Raw genomic sequence first — 16,010 nt, forward strand, 5'->3', positions numbered from 1 at the left:
GTGTGTGTGTGTGTGTGTGTGTGTGTGTGTGTGTGTGTGTGTGTGTGCGTGCCTTTTGTGTGGTTACAGGATATCAGATCAATGCCACAGAGGTCACTTGCTGTGATAAGCTCCCTTTTTTCCCCGCTCGTATGACATTAAATTTATAGTAAAACAGAAAGCGCATGTAGATAAATATTGTTATATATTTTAATGCCAAATAACATTTAATGGAAGCCAGTTGACATCATTCAATCTAGATTAGGCCTTTGGTTTGACCCGACAACGTTCTTTTTTTCCCCCCTTCTTCCCTGTGTAGCGCATTAGCCCAGTGATAAATGAACTGGGTCAGGGTTAACCACCTCAGTATAAATAAGAGGCAACCATTCAGAAGCACATACTGTGGCCAATAGTCCTGCAGTCTCAAGCCAACCTCATGCAGGCCAGGATCAATGGCCACTTCACAACTCATTTCCTTTTACGCCTCCCTAACTGGCCCGCTCCAGCTCTGGGAAATAAATGGCACTGGATCTATAAGTCCACGCACACAAACACATACAGAGGTATGCATACACACACTCGTACAAAGACACACCTGCACATGCCCTGAGTGGACTGAGCGATTGCTCCGGCTCGATACCCTCCACAATAATTTATTTGCAAACTGCCTCGGTGGTGAGTGGCGTATCATCTTTCTTGGGCCTCACAATCGAAAACAGGCATTCTGTCATTGTTTGTTGCCACTCCCCTGTTGTTGGCTTAAACAGAGTGCCAGTCGTTAATATGGTCGGGGTGGAGCGTTACTGTCACCCACAGCCTGAAAATACACGTGTAAATGGCTCTGTTTTCCTCTAATGTGGAGAAAACACGTGTGGAGGGGGCTGCTTTCACATGCATACAAGGTAACGCATTGCTGTCTGATTTTCCTGTAAATGGTCCACCCCCCCCCCCCCCCCCACAAAAAAAAATAAGGCAAGTGGCTTATAGTCATTTGATAGGCCACGACACCGCTATCCATTTAACAGAGCTTAGAAATCCTACATATGCATATGCCGGGGTGTCTTAAGCTGACAACCAAAAGACAGGATTTGCTAGAAGGCAGCTTTGGAGTGTTGTGAATTTAACAAGCATGTCTAGTATTACAGTTCCTCTCCGCTTTAGCCATGAATAGTAACAAATCAGACTCTGAAACGCATGCCCGATGGTTTGTTGTGTGTACACCCCCCTCCTCCCCTTCTCTAACTAATATTAAAATGACTTCAAATCTGGTTAAGAAGACGACTAGTGAAAAGTAGTGGCATCTTTGATGTCACCTGTGCTCTCTTTCTCTAATGCGCCCGGAATCTCGACTAACAGATTCCAGTTTTATTATTTTTTCCTGCGCTTGTTAACACTCTCTGTTGCTCCGATTACCTTCATCCCTGACCCATTTTTGAATATATAAATGGCTCTCTCCTCCTCCCAACTTGTTTGTAGTTGTAACGCTTACCAGGCTGCAAGGGGAGATGCTTTTTTTACGCATTGCCTCCGAACACTGTATACATATGTAAGAGAGCCAGCCGGGCTCTCAGCCCTCTCTTCTTCCACAGCTTTTCATACAAATGCAGTAAATAAGCTCAGGCCGTGGGGAATTGAAGGCTCCAAACAGACGAACTGACTGACATGTCACTTAGCACTGGCTTTGGCTCTCTTCACTGCAGGCTTTACAGCTGAAGCTGCTGGGTTTTATTGTGCCCCAGCCAAGGTCAGGCCCTCACTTTGCTGTCATCTGTATCATTTTCAACTTTGTTACAATGTCAGACATATTATTCGCTATATTTTTAAATGTGGGGGGGGGGGGGGAATAGAGCAAGCGGTTTGGCATATATTTAGACTGGAGAGGTGATTTATGAAAAACAAAATCCACTTATAATCAAGCCCTTTGGGAGGATATACTGATCGTTTGTTTTGGGCAGATACAGAGAATAAGATGTACTCTGGCCTGAGGTTAATGATGGAAGTCACACTAGGAATCCTTTGCAGCAGAGATAGACAGGCCCGCCGCTCTCCAGCCTATGGTCCCCGCTCAGACTGCCTGCCATTCCTCATCAAGACCTAACCGCTGCTTATTTACACACACTGTGGGACTTAACTCGCACGAATTGATCAGTGATAGCACTGGAAAGCTGCTTGTTCCACCCCGATAAAGAACGACGCCCATGAGCATATGCAGAACATGCTTTGTGGGCTAGGCGCGGCACTTCAAGCTTGACTAGACACTAAGCTGATATTGGTTTCACGCTTGAGCCCGTGGTGCAAAAAAATCTTCCAATTGAAACCCAGAGATTTGATTGTTTCTGCGTATGCATTTATCAGAAGTTTACATGATAAATATACATTAGCCTGGTGGCTTGGCCATGCGTGGTATTGTTTCAGCGATACTGTTTTTCATGCATTCCTTTCCACCTGTTTGGACTTCATCATCCAATTCGGGGGTGAACCTGATAATCATAATTTGCACAAAAACTTCAAAATGGTTTGTAGGAGTTTCGGTCGTCATTAGACTTTCCCGGGATCTTTGTCGGAGAGGAAAAACTTCTATGTCGGCACAAGTTTGAAGTGTGTGAGGAGAGAATCCCTCTCAAATTCACTGGAAATGGCGTGTATTTCTTTTCACTCGTAACATATTCTTTGTGTTAGTAGTGTGCCAACTAGCCTGTGTCTGTACCATGACATAACTCTCAGACTCAGAAGTTGAGGTCCCTGCAATATGTGTAAAACAACCCCCCCCCCCCCCCCTCTTGGCCCTAACTTAATTGTGTAATGCCTTGACTGCAGTTCTAAATGATATGTCATTTATCTTTCATACAGATTTCAACCAGAGGTTTTATTTTCTTAATAACCACAGTAATTGTTCTGTCCTTGTACGGAGTGCTATGAAGGGAGCAATCATGCTTTTGGCACATTTATCAAAGCCCAAGGGAACAAAAAAAAAAATGCAGAAAGGAGGCCCTTTTTCCTCACATCGACGCACTAAGTGTGCGACAGAGTGATACATTTTCTTGTTAGGAGAAATTACATCCACTAACTTGAGCTACTTCAGCATGAAATTGAAAAAGAAGCATTTCTTGTGAATTTCCATTCTTGATTCAATGAAAGATGTAGATTAGCCCTTTTGGAAAAGGGTTGGGGAGCAAGAATGAAACTAGAGAAGTATGACTCTGCTCACGCCGGCTTGTTCTCAGAAGCGTGATATAGGATGCTGTTGGAAAAGGCTTTGTTTATGGAAGTAAAGCTCAGTCAGGCTGGTGGCAGATTAAAGAAAAAAAAATGTTTAACATCTCTCTCTCCCTCTCTCTCTCTCTCTTTGTCTGTGTTTGTGTGTACGTGGTATACATTTATGTATTCACACAAAAACCTGATGCAATTTTCCATTTTTATCACTGGGACTCTCCAAGCCTCCTCGCCTACCTTACCCCAGTCACAGTCTGTGCTTGTGATAGCTCCCCTCTCTCCTTCTCTTTCTCACTTTTCACACACACACACACACATTTGCGCACACAGAAACACATTTCACCAGACCCGGCTCCGTCTAACAGCCTGTTCTGGTGAGGGTGGTGGTGGTGGTGGTGGTGGGGGTGGAACACTGATTGATAGACGCTGGGTGTCAGAGTGGAATGCAGATAACTATATCTTCTACAGCTCACTTAAAGGTCAAACACACATCGCTGTAATTGGAATATTCACAAGACAACCACCAAGGTACAATGCCAGGTGGAGGGAAGAAAGGGAGGCGGAGCAGCACAGGAAGAGATAGGTGTTACATAAGCAAAGCGACTGAGAGAGGAGAGGGGGGAGCGAATGTGATCCGTCCACTGGCAGATGTAGTGGCTATTTATTGAGATGATCTTTAGGGGGAGTGTGGCATTCATTGAAAGATACGCCACCCGCAATGGAGAGCAATCCTCCTTGAGATGACTTGGGGCTGATGGCAAGACATAGCAGTCCTATAAACTTGTTTGAACTAGGTAATGGCCATTATGTGAAGCCATAAACAGTTGTGTGACTGTTAATGGGTATCTTATAAGCTTCAAATAATTGTATGAAGAATAAACAATTTGGAGAATGTCCTGTTTACAGAATATGTTTTGTGAAGTGTATGTCACTGCAGCTGCAGTGACAAATCAAGCTTTAGCGGTGCAGTGGGTGAGGTGAGGTCATTTTTACAGCTAAAGGTCAGGGTGCTCTCTCATCGACCCCAGAACAACAGAGTAACAATTAGACTCGGCACTTAACCTGAGCTCTGCAAGACGAGACAGACTGACACACTATTGACCTGCAACAGCCAGAGCCCCCCCAAGACAGGGTCTGATGTACACACATGCACCAAGCAGGCACGCTGGCTCGGTCTGTGTGGATTTTAAATGACATCAACCCCTTTTTAGTCAATTTTGGTTTGGAATAAATATAGATGACGGTGACGCTCAGTAGCTTTCCTGTTTTCCTTAATCATTGTTTTGTGTTCCCCCGTAGGCTTTGAGTGTATATGTGATTCATCAGTGGTTTAATGGAGGGTAAACACACTTAAATGCAGTTTACCTACCCAGGACGCAGCAACCTTTTATTTACTACTATAGGCCCCGGTCTTTATGTTTGTGCACGCGTCTCCAATGCACTCGTTTGTGTCAGCACATTCATCTATTGGTATTGGCATTCTGCACAAGACGAGCTCTTTTTTTCCGCGGCGGCTGCTAGTTGTCTGGTTGCCACAGTGAGATTGCCAGTCGCCTCTGGCCATGTTTTTTGGAGTGGGAGCCTCTTAATAAGGCCTTGTCAACAAAGACAGACACAAGCTCTGTGAAAAACAACTTCATTCTGTTCCCCTGGCAAGAATGGTGAGAGAGCCCTAGTCTGTGCAGAAACACAACAGTGTTTCTTTTTAATACTAGTGTTATACTGTCATATTCACAGTATGTTGTTGCCGCAGGTTACTTTATGATATCGCATCGTTCACTCACATTTACAATTTGTAAGTGTTAAGATAATCACTGTACTATATATTTATAAGCAGCGAGGTCGAAGCAAAGGAGTTCTTCCTCTCATCCCACAATTCCAGCTTGGCTCGGCCGCTTTTCCAAAATGAACTACGGCTGGCCTGAATGCAGCGTTTCATATCAGGTATTCATCCCGCTGTGTGACCTCCACTCGCCTGGAACTGTGAAAAGGAGAGGGATCATAATCACCTGAAGAGGAAATCAAGCGCTTCAGGAGAGAGAAAGAGTGCGTTACAGAGAGAGAATGTGTGTATTTGGTTTTTTTTGGGGGGGGGGGAGGGAAGACTGCACAGTCGAACACATACCTCATGCCAGCTTTGCTTTTGCAAAGAGAACACTTGACCTGACACACACACACACACACACACACACACTGCCCACCTCAAACAAACACACACACACACACACACTGCCCACCTCAAACAAACACACACACACACACACCTCCCTTCTTCCACCCACACAAATACCTTCCCCGGTCTCTTCTCCTCTCTCTGTCTCTTTGTGATCGTATTTAGTATCGCTCTCAGTTGTCGGGCTCTAAAGGCAGCAGTAGATAAAGAGCGTTGCTGAATGAACTTGCTGTCACCTTATCTAAAGGTAGCGATACAGCACAGGTCAAAGTAAAGACTTTGCTCAAGCCACCAGCAGAGATCGGGGGCGATGGGGGCGCTGTGGGGTGAATTGAAGTAATGAAGCATGGAGGAGATGTGCTGAGACAATGGACAGAAGAACGGCTGAAGAGCAGAACCAGCTATGACATCTGTATGACTAATAGGCTCATAAGCAAGTATTCTGTATGTTAAGTCACGACACATGTCAGATTATTTTGAAAACAAGTATTGTCAGGTCTTTCTAAACTGATAAAAAATTGTCAAAATGATCTATTTTTTTTTTTTAAGTAGCTGAAAACAATTACTCTCTCTTGCTAGAACAGATGGAATATTGTGTTTTGCACAGAATATCCGTGGCGATAACAGCAGGAGGTGAACGTTAGCGGTTGCAGTGAACGGCAGGCAGGCCTCGCTCCTTGCTATTGCTGGCGCACTCTCCCGACGTCTCGGCAGACACAAACGTATCGGCACATATGCACATATATTCAACTCCCTCTCACAGACATAAACACACACTTTACCCGTGATAGGCAAAACAGACACATGTTTTGTTTACGTTAGGGGAAAATCTAATGCGAGGTTACACAATGGAGCTCGACATCCCCAAGCCCCTCCTACCGCCGCCGTCACTTTTCTCCCCTATACCGAGCTTTCTTGCTGGGGTAGGAGCGAGCAAATTCATCTCGTCAATCCTCCCGGGAGGGTGTAGCTATGCAGCTCTGTTTACTGTGGCAGAAAGTTAATATAAATTTTCATCAGTGGGGGAAGTTTACACATATGATTCTATTTGTCCTTCATTATTAGCACCTGAGTCTGAGGCTGGGTAGGCATAATTGTCTACAGACACAGGCCAAATAGATGCAAGGGAAAGGCAAATAAGCACACCCCAAAATAATTTGATGCTTGTGTGTTATAATCCTCCACCCTAGGAATTCTTAATCTAGAGAATCAATAAACAAGGGGTGAGTGACGTGGGAGAGAAGGGATAAGAGAGACAGAAGGATGAGAGGAAGAAATGAATAATGTGATATGAGCTATGAGGAGGCGGGAGGGAGGGAGGGGGAGGGAGAAAGAAGTCGAGTTGAATTCAAAGTGCGGCGAAGGAGGTGGAAAAGGAGTTGAAGAGAGCAAGCGATCGATACGGAAGGTTTTCTTCCCAAACACCTATTATCCACTTCAGACAAGAAAGGAGCCCACAACTCTAAATGAACACAAGCCAGATTTTCATTTTCGGATGAACTGCTTTATATGTAGAGCCGGTGGGTGGAAGTAGCTGAAGACACTGAGATAGAGGGAGCAGAGTGGGACACAGAAGCCCATTGTTCTGCTGGATAGCTTTTACCTCCGTCCTGAGGCCCGAGCAGATCCTCCATGGACTTCTCCCTCCCGTTTTCTCCCCCCCCTCCCTCACTCACTGCAGACTGTTGATTTATTGAGTCATACATTAAAATGCTCATTACTCCTACATACTTTTCCGAATTCTCCTTTTCTCCCTTCGTTCTTTCTCTCTGGTTTCTCTCCTGCGTGATATTTTCTCATGGAAGCACCATCTGAGAAATCACCCATAGGTTCCTGTTGGGACACTGCTTTTTGGATGGCCCACTTGCTCCTTCTCGTGCAGTTATTAGAGCCAGACAGTCCAAAGTTCAGTAATGGGAAGGGAGCCTGGGTGAAGCTGATGCGTGGCTGATTTAGATTTCTTTTCATATACTTATCAGTCAAGTAAATACAATGTACCCTTTCTTAAGCAGAAATCTTCTTTTGGAAGGCACTTTCACATTAGCTTCACATAATCTCAGTCATGTTTTTATCATTTCCTTTCCATGTACTCAACCAAGCAGAGGTGACTGAAACCAGGTGTGTGCATTGTGCTCTGTGTGGGTTTGTGGAGGAGATAGGGGAGTCTGGAGCCATTGTTGAGGCACCGGTGCGTCATCGCCAGTTCTGACCTTTTCACAAAAGGATAGGAGTCTCTCTTCTCCTGTGGCCGAGTTTCTTAAGGTGAAGGAGATCAATAGCAACCATAGAGCCTGAAAACGGTTGTGACTGCATTGCTTTAGTGAGTGTTAATTTGAGTGTTTAAAGATCATCGCTAAAAGTCATTACCCAATCACTAATCTCAGGTTTTAGCTCTAATAGACGTATTGTCTTTGTAATCTCAGCGCCATCCAGCTGTGTCCATTCTACTATTCTTGCGTGAAACCAGTTGAGGGGCCGCTGCTGTTCTGTTCACAAACTCAGCACCCCACTTTTATATTCAGACATTGTATGGGACATCTTATCCTCCCCCCCCCCCTTCTCTTCTCATTTGTCTATCCTCTCCAACCAGCCCCTCCAAATCCGTATCCATCCATCCATCTGCCCTGAATCCACTTATATAAGAAGATAGCATGTAAATATTTTGGTGTGGAGTGTCAGCGCATATCTCCCCCGCCAGCGGGCCGGCAGCCTCGGTCCAATCAGCCATGTTTGTTTGTTCAGCTTAAACTGTTTGTGCCTTGTTTTCCGTGGCGTGCGACTCCCTCCAGCCTGAATAAAGTGTCACACTTTTTCCTTCCCCCTCTTTCGCCGTCTGTGTTTCCTGGAAGCGAAGATAGATAAGCCTGGTGATGCGTGTTGTGTGTGTGTGTGTGTGTGTGTGTGTGTGAGTGTGTGGGAGTTGTCAAAGCTGTCAGCATGACTGGAGTTGTTCTGGCCTACAGCCTACTGTTGAACAGCAGCCCTTTACTCCCCACAACAAACACATACACACCGAACACGACATCTGTTCTGCACACCGCAGTAAGACTGCGTTACCCCGACACAAGCCATTTCTTCTTGATCAACAATTGATGCGCCATGTTTACTGCTACTTTCTGGAACATGGCCGGGTCCTGTAGAGGCCACAGTGTTGTGAAGACGTACCTGTTGAGGGCAGCTTATTTCATACCCGGTGTCATCGTTCCAATATGGGCTATACCCCCCTAATAACAACAGCTCCCAATGTGACCTACGCCAGGAAAGTGATCCGCACTGTCCAAACACAATGTCACAGCCCCTCAGATATATCCAATTCCAATGTCATGGCTGCATCTCGTGCATGCTCCAGGTGGATTTGAAAGAGTGACATTCTTGGACGGATGGCTTATTTCTTGCACGCACCCTCCCCCCATCCACCATGTGTGCAAATAAGCAATCTGGAGATTTGTAATGGTCCGGGCCCAGTACTGCAGGACCTGTTAATGTATTTCATGCTTGTTTAAGATCTTTGCATGCTCCTTACAAAGGTGCATTGTGATTGGTGCTCCTTATTACCCTGCTCTGTACAGTCTAAACACTGGGGCTGGGACACTGGAGGATAGTGGGAAGGGGGGCGATGAATGGATGGCTGATATGTTTTTTGTTTTTTTTTCCCTCTTCCCCTCCCTGTCAGTCTCCTCTCACTCTCTCCTTTTCTCCCTCTCCAGTGATCTCTGTATGCCTATTAACGTGGCAGAGGAATGCCTGTGTAAACATTCTTGTTTCTCAGTCCGTTTCGCATAATAGTTGCCTGTATCGCCTTTCTCCTGACCTCACTATCTGAAACCAATTACACCGGATCCATTTGGGCTGAATCTTATTTTCATAAGGATCCCCGTGTCCCTGGTCGCTCTGTGTTATTTTCCCTCTTATTTTCTTCCCTCTTTTCCAACCTCAGTGATGGATATCAACATCAAATATGCCTCTGAGTGCCTTGTTATTTATATAGCGGGGCCTGTCTCTCTCTCTCTCTCTGTCTCTCTGTCTCTCTCTCTCTCTCGCTCTCTCTCTGTCTCTCTCTGTCTCTCTCTGTCTCTCTCTCTCTCTCTGTCTCTGTCTCTGCCTGGCTTGCTCTCTCATTCTGAAGAATGTGTCACATTGTGCTGTTTATACAATGTGTGCATTAATAGACCGGGAATGTCATTTCTTCTTTGCATAGCAACCCAGGTTAAATAGGCCGGTGCGCCTGCACTCGTCTGTGTTTTTGTGTCCGCTCCGGCAGCTCTTCAGCAAACTTTTGATGACTTTCCTTGGCATGTTGTGCTTTTTTCGTGTGCTTGGAGATGAGCTCTCTGGCTTGCCATCTCTGTGGAGTGGAAAGTGGGTGGCACAAATTGGTGCTTTTTACTGTAATGGCTGAATACTCGGAACCAGTGTAAGTGAGCGGACAGGACTTTTTATTTATTTTTATTTTTTTCTCCCTCACCTTCCACGCCGTCACTGACTCTCAGAAAAATGGCTAACCCCACTTCCACAGAGGAAGTGACAGGTAGTTTCAGGCGCGACGAGCCACTCTGGGGAAGTTAGGCCGGTGTTGATACGGTCTGTGTTATGTTTGGAGAAGTACTCTATATGCAGTCTGAGCAGACTTCTTTTCTAATAAGCCGCGTGTCGTTGATCTCTGTGCTTCACCCCTGTGTGTCACCTCTCATACCCGCACCTCCCTCGATATTTACCTGGCATGGATATTGGAAGCGCAGTTAAAAACATCTCTTTCTTTATACTCTTGACCCTGTGTAATATAGCGCAGGGCTCTGTTGACTTTGGATATAACATAGCGAGTCGTTATTGATTCACACACGAATAAGCACTTCCTCCTGACAGCTACCTTGGTTTGCGCTCATGGAGCAGCCTTCCCTCCAACTGCTGTGCGCAGGACTCAGTAAACCTTATAATTGCTTTGATTCACCAATCATAGTGCGATTAATTAGGCCCCGTGTTTTAATTAGCAAAGCGATTGGCTGCATTCAAGGAATTTTGTTTTGTCTTTCGGCGTCGGTGAGAGGAAGCCAGAGTCGAGCAGTGTTTGATTTCCCGTCCGTTTTGAAAAGGTCCACGCGCAACGAAGCCCCGCGCGGCTTGCGTGTGCCTGTCTACTGCAGGTGTTGATGTGTAGGTACTTTTAATGTGTGCCACCACAGGCAACCTCATGTATCTGTGTGTGTGTGTGTGTGTGTGTTCTGAAAAAAATCCATGGCTCAGCTTACAGATGTCACATTACACACACACACACACGTATATAAACCGGTGGCGACTAGGATCCTCTTACCAAGGAGACAGATCAATGCAGTTAGGACCCAGTGCCAGTGTAATGTGTTTGTTTACTTTAGTTCAGAAAGCCTGGCTCCTCCTGAGCACCCAGACAGACAGCACCCCCCACCACCACCTCGTCAAGCACCCCCCCAGCTCTGTCTTTTCATAATTGATCAGGAGGTGGCTGTGTTCCCTGAGGGGTTAAGACGTGGCAACTTTTTTTTTTCCTCCTCCTCATTTTTTCTTTTTTTTTACTGCCTCTCCCTCTCTCTCTCTCTCTCTCTCTCTCTCTCTCCCCCGTCTTCTCCTCTTGTTTGCTCAGGATCTCAATGTACTAGTTCAAACATTGTTCCCACCAGCTGGCAGAGCTGCGCCATATGCACGCCCTGTCAAGGCAGCTGTTGTCATGGATACTGGCAAGCACCAGAAAATAAAAATGAGAACCCCTGATTCCTGAGGAAGTGTCACTCTCCATCTGAGTTTTATTTTCTTCTTATTTCTTGCATCCCCTCACTCGTCCCCTTCTTTTTTCATCAAAAAAAAAAAGGAAACACCTGTGAAGTTGTTGTGTTGTGTTGTGTGTGCATATGTGTTTTTCCTCTCCCACTTGATGCTCGTGGGCCTGAAGAATACAAGGTATACACGGCTGTGTGGAGCAGCAGTAGCAGCTGTGCACAATGTTCCTTTCTGCCAGATTCTTTCATCCATCTGCTCTTGAAGAATCGGAGTGAAGCTGCTAGCCCAGCTGCCGCCGTTACCTGTGAAGCTGGAGCTCGCTCCTTGCGCACGTTCAGTGCACACAAACCGGGGCGGGAGGGGATCTTAAATCCCATCAAACCCTAGAGAAATGAATTACACCACATCCCAAACCTCTCTGATTCTCAGCATCTGCATGTCTGGCAAACACATCAAACGGCGTTGATGACAAATTTTACAATTTACAATTTTCTTTTTTTCTTTTCCGTGTGTAAACAGCTGAGAACTAATTCCATCAGACAGCGAAAGGTCTCTCTTTCTCTATGTACCTATCCATGTTTCTATCTATCTATCACCCATCCCCTGCTCATGAGCATCCTTAATGCATAGTGTGAAACCTGGGCCTGCTAGTTAATTCACTCGAAAATCTGATGTTGATTTTGTCAACTTTAATTACAGCTCCCAGGGACACTTCACATGGCGCTGCCTCTACTTCAAATTGATATTATGAATATGCAAATGTGGTGGTAATTTGCCGAGAGAAGTGGGTATTTCAGTTGAGCACACACTAGACAGGTCAATTCTACCGACGCTCTGTCTTTCTTTTCTTTTCTTTTTTTTTTTGTTCAGCCCACCACCACCCTCTCCACCCTCTTCTTCAGGGGTGCTCGAGACAAACTGTATTTATCCTTGATCACAGCTCGGCGAATTGTGACTAAAACACATCTCCGACGCAGTGTTAACCGCGTCGGAATGTGTTGCGGAAAATACCAGCTGATATTTGACAGGGTTTTCACTCAGAGATGACTGTTTTGTCTCTGAAAAATGTGAATTATCTCTGCTGTCAGCTTCAGGAAATGTAATAGTTTATTCAGTCTTTTCCTCCCTCCTCCCCATCTTTCTTTCTCCTTTTTTTTTTTCTCACACTGTGTTTTGTCTTGTGTTTCTTTCTTCCCAGGCCCTACAAGCAGCGAGGCAATTACTCTTGCAGCAACCAGGCAGTGGCCTGAAATCTCCAAAGAGCCAGGACAAGCAGCGTCCACTGCAGGTACAGCAGCTCCCCGTCTAATCTCTTAAGTCCATCCATAATACATGCTCCTCCGAAAAAGAAGATTTCCTCTGTTCCACAAGTGTGTTTGATTTGCCAACGCAATCCTCGGACCTGCCATTTGAATCCTAAAGCCGGGACGAGCCAGTCCCCAGGAGGCTAAGCGTCGCACAAACACAAGAAAAAACACAACACGGACGGATCTCAGAGAGAAAAGTTTCAAGTATACATTTTATTTGTCTCCATCAAACTGAACAATCATCAATCCGTGAAGTAAATCCAAAAGGTTGAACGGTAGGATGACAAATAATTTGATCTGCATGCTGTTCTACAACAGATCCATAGAATTGTTGACAGTGGGTGATCCAGAGGTTAGTTATTATTCAAAAGACATGTCAGCCTAACTAGTGGGTTACACAGACCGCTAATTTTAACTGCCTGCCATTTCCACTCTTCACAACTAATTTTCCTTATTGATTCATAGAGCTGTCTATGTCTGTTGTCAGTGATTTGGGAAAAGGTCACACTTGTACACATATGGACACAGACACTCACACAAGAACAGTTGCACACCGACACCACGGTCACACACACATATACACACATTAACACATCCTCTTTCCTTCTGGCGTTAAGATATTTCTCACACTAGCGAGTCTTTTCATTCTGCTCGTTTAAGTCAACAAGACAGTTGGTTGCTTTCCCCGTCCTTATGTAAGGCCCCTTGACATCTGCTCTGTGTTTTTATTATTAGTATCTTTTTTTTAATTTCATTTATTTTTAGCCGTTTGAAATTGAAGTGTGGGACTTTGTGCCCTCCACTCGGCTTAATAAGTGCTATCAAGGAGCAATGGTTTAACTCATTAGGGGCTCTGTGCATTTCATTAATGTCAGGGAAATTGGCGTTAACCTCACCCAGTTGATATTTTCACAGAGTCTAACAATGGCGACACCTTCAATTGGAGTCACACCCCTGTGTACCTAATTACGTACTGGCGAAGAGATAAGGGTTGGCGAAGACTCGGATATGCGTTCGCATTTAAATAATTCAACTCAACCCCATCGAGAGTGTTAATATTACCGGTATATTCACACATAGTGGCATCAGAATTATAAACATGCTTTTTAAAAGGGTGTTTATTTATTTGTCTGTATATTTTCTGTCTAGTTATCTGTGGGGGGGTAAGGAATTCCTAATTGAAGAAAAGCTCTCTGTAGCTTATTGCTGGGGTCCATTGCACTTCTTCTATTTGAGGTTCTGTATGCCAGAGCGAATTGATTCAAACAAATGGGATCCTGATCTGCAAATGCCTGCATAGTCACCAAGTGCAATACATACATGGCAGGAGGAACAATATTGGTTGGGTGCATGATAACCGTCAGCCCATGTCCAAGCCCCTGCATCTAATAACACCAGCAGATGGTAAATATTGAATATTTACATTTGCTTACTCCACCCTTGCCTCGCGTTGGCGATATGAATCAATATGAATCAGAAGGGCCCTGCCGATCGGCCCTGTCCTCAGTTCCCAGCTAATCCATCTGTTGATCCAGCCTTTATTAACATCCTCACCTCTTTGTTCCAAAAAAGTCTCCAAGCAGAGGGTCCAAAGGGAGAGGGACTGCTGACTCCCCCCAGTGATACACACTGGCAAACAGGACTCAGTGCATTCTGGCCCAAGATCATTTTTACAGTGGGAATATGCTGCTGTGTGCCCTTGAATCCACTTATTTCAAATGACATTTTAGCCTTAATACTCCATTGTGCAAATATCAGTGCGAAGCAGAAGAAACTCCGACTTGATTAAAAAGCCTTGTTTTGCTATTCTTATTGTTCTATTTCTTCCCTCCTGTCACTAACCAGTTGTCTTGAGGGAGTTTACACAATAAAGCTGCATTATTTACCTGGATTATGAGGCCACAATGGGTGCTATAGTGCAATATTTTATTAGCGTCACAGCTCGGCAAGAGTGAATAGCAATCAAGCTGCATGTTTTCCACCAGAGGAATCAGGCGGATTGATCCCCGTGTATGATTAGCAAAGTAGAAAGTGGGAAAGGGATTAATATTACCATGACATCCTGCTTATGGTAGAGATACTGATAAATCCTCTGCCAGTCTTTTTTTTTTCTTCTTGTTCTCCCATCTTTGGTATTTAAGAGCGGGAAATGATCCATAGATCATGGCATGTAAATTATTTAGTACACAAGCATCTAAGTGCCTCAGCTTGCAGTTTTAATTACGCGTATTAGCAGCTAAAGGCTCTCGCCTGACTAATTCTATCCGCTCGCTCATCGCTGCTCCTCAGGAGTTGATGATGCGGAGGCAGGCAGCTCTGGCATTCACATGCACACACACACATGTATAAAACAGCCCCACAAACACACATACAAACACGCACACAAGCTGCTTCTTCACATTTGCGTAATGTGACAGGTCTATTATTACACAGTAAGCCCATGGGAGCACTCAATAAACACCTATTTCTCCCTGTAAATCCCCCTGCCTCCGCCATGCTGCTTACACGGCTCTCCCAAGGCACACAACACCCTATCGTCTCTGCGCCTCTCTGTGGCAATATCCCCCCTCTGAAAGGCATTTATACACTGACATTTGGAATACAAATAAAGAAACGCGGACGAGGAGAGGCGGAGAGGATTACAGCGGCCTATGAATCTGACAGTTGTTTCGCTCGCGCGCAAGCGTACATAATGCATCTACACACAGCCTGCACTCAAACGTGGGCACAATGCAACTTAAAGTTTTCTACATTGCCAGAAGTGACTTTGTGCAACACTTGTTTGTCCGTGGCTCAGGACAGGATTTAAAGCAGCTTAGCAACGTGTTTGGGAGGAATTGCTCAAGATTAATGAGAAATCCCACAAAATAAACTGCAAATGTGCAAAACTTAACTGACTATCTCACCACATCTGCTCCTAACATGTCCACCCCGAGGCTCCCATTGTGACACACCCACCACCTCTATATGTCATGGGGCACATTTAAAACAGCTAGAATGATCCGCCCCCTTTGACAGTGTGAAGGTACCCCACGACCCCTCCTCCCCGTAGTTAACATCCAGTTCAAAACCTGCGACTGCTGCTTGTCCCCTTTCACACAATCATGCTGTGCATACCTTTTTACAAGACTAATAACATCAGCCCCATCTGTGCTCTGCTCTAACTATGAATCTTTAAATGTGTTATACTTAAGGTTTTTACGGTTTGTGTGTGGATCGGGGGAGATGTTGGTTCAGCCCTGTTTTCTGTAATTCTGCAGCTTCCTGCCCAGGCCAGTCAGATTGGCTGTGGGCACTGGGCCATCCGAGGAAGTGTCACACTTTTAAAGGTCAGGTCCACGCGTTCTTACCGCTGAGCGAATATCACCTCGATAGCAGAACTCATCTGCTTATTGGCTTTCATCCGGAACACACGCGCAGATGCGGTGGAAAGGGCTGCGACGCTAGGCTTGGGTATAGGTTGAGCTGACTCCAGCGTGCGTGGCTAAAGGATTGTGGTTCACATTTACATTTATGAATATATCTTTCCGCTGCATTCCCTCTGGTTGGATCTGAAAAAAAGAGGGAGAAATTATCACTGCGAAGGTAAA

At 45.2% G+C, this 16,010-nt stretch overlaps 1 protein-coding gene across 4 annotated transcripts in view; it reads left to right on the top strand.

The window, feature by feature from the left end:
- foxp2 (forkhead box P2) overlaps window positions 1-16,010 on the top strand; it is a 95,015-nt gene that overhangs the window by 42,161 nt on the left and 36,844 nt on the right. For all 4 annotated transcript variants that reach the window (XM_031865821.1, XM_031865822.1, XM_031865819.1 and 1 more), the window contains one exon: window positions 12,312-12,401. The gene's annotated coding sequence lies outside the window, so the exon portion shown is untranslated. The remainder of the gene's footprint in view (window positions 1-12,311; window positions 12,402-16,010) is intronic.

This window comes from Anarrhichthys ocellatus, unplaced genomic scaffold, assembly GCF_004355925.1.
Source record: "Anarrhichthys ocellatus isolate YVR2014 unplaced genomic scaffold, GSC_Weel_1.0 scaffold33, whole genome shotgun sequence".
NCBI lineage: Eukaryota > Metazoa > Chordata > Actinopteri > Perciformes > Anarhichadidae > Anarrhichthys > Anarrhichthys ocellatus.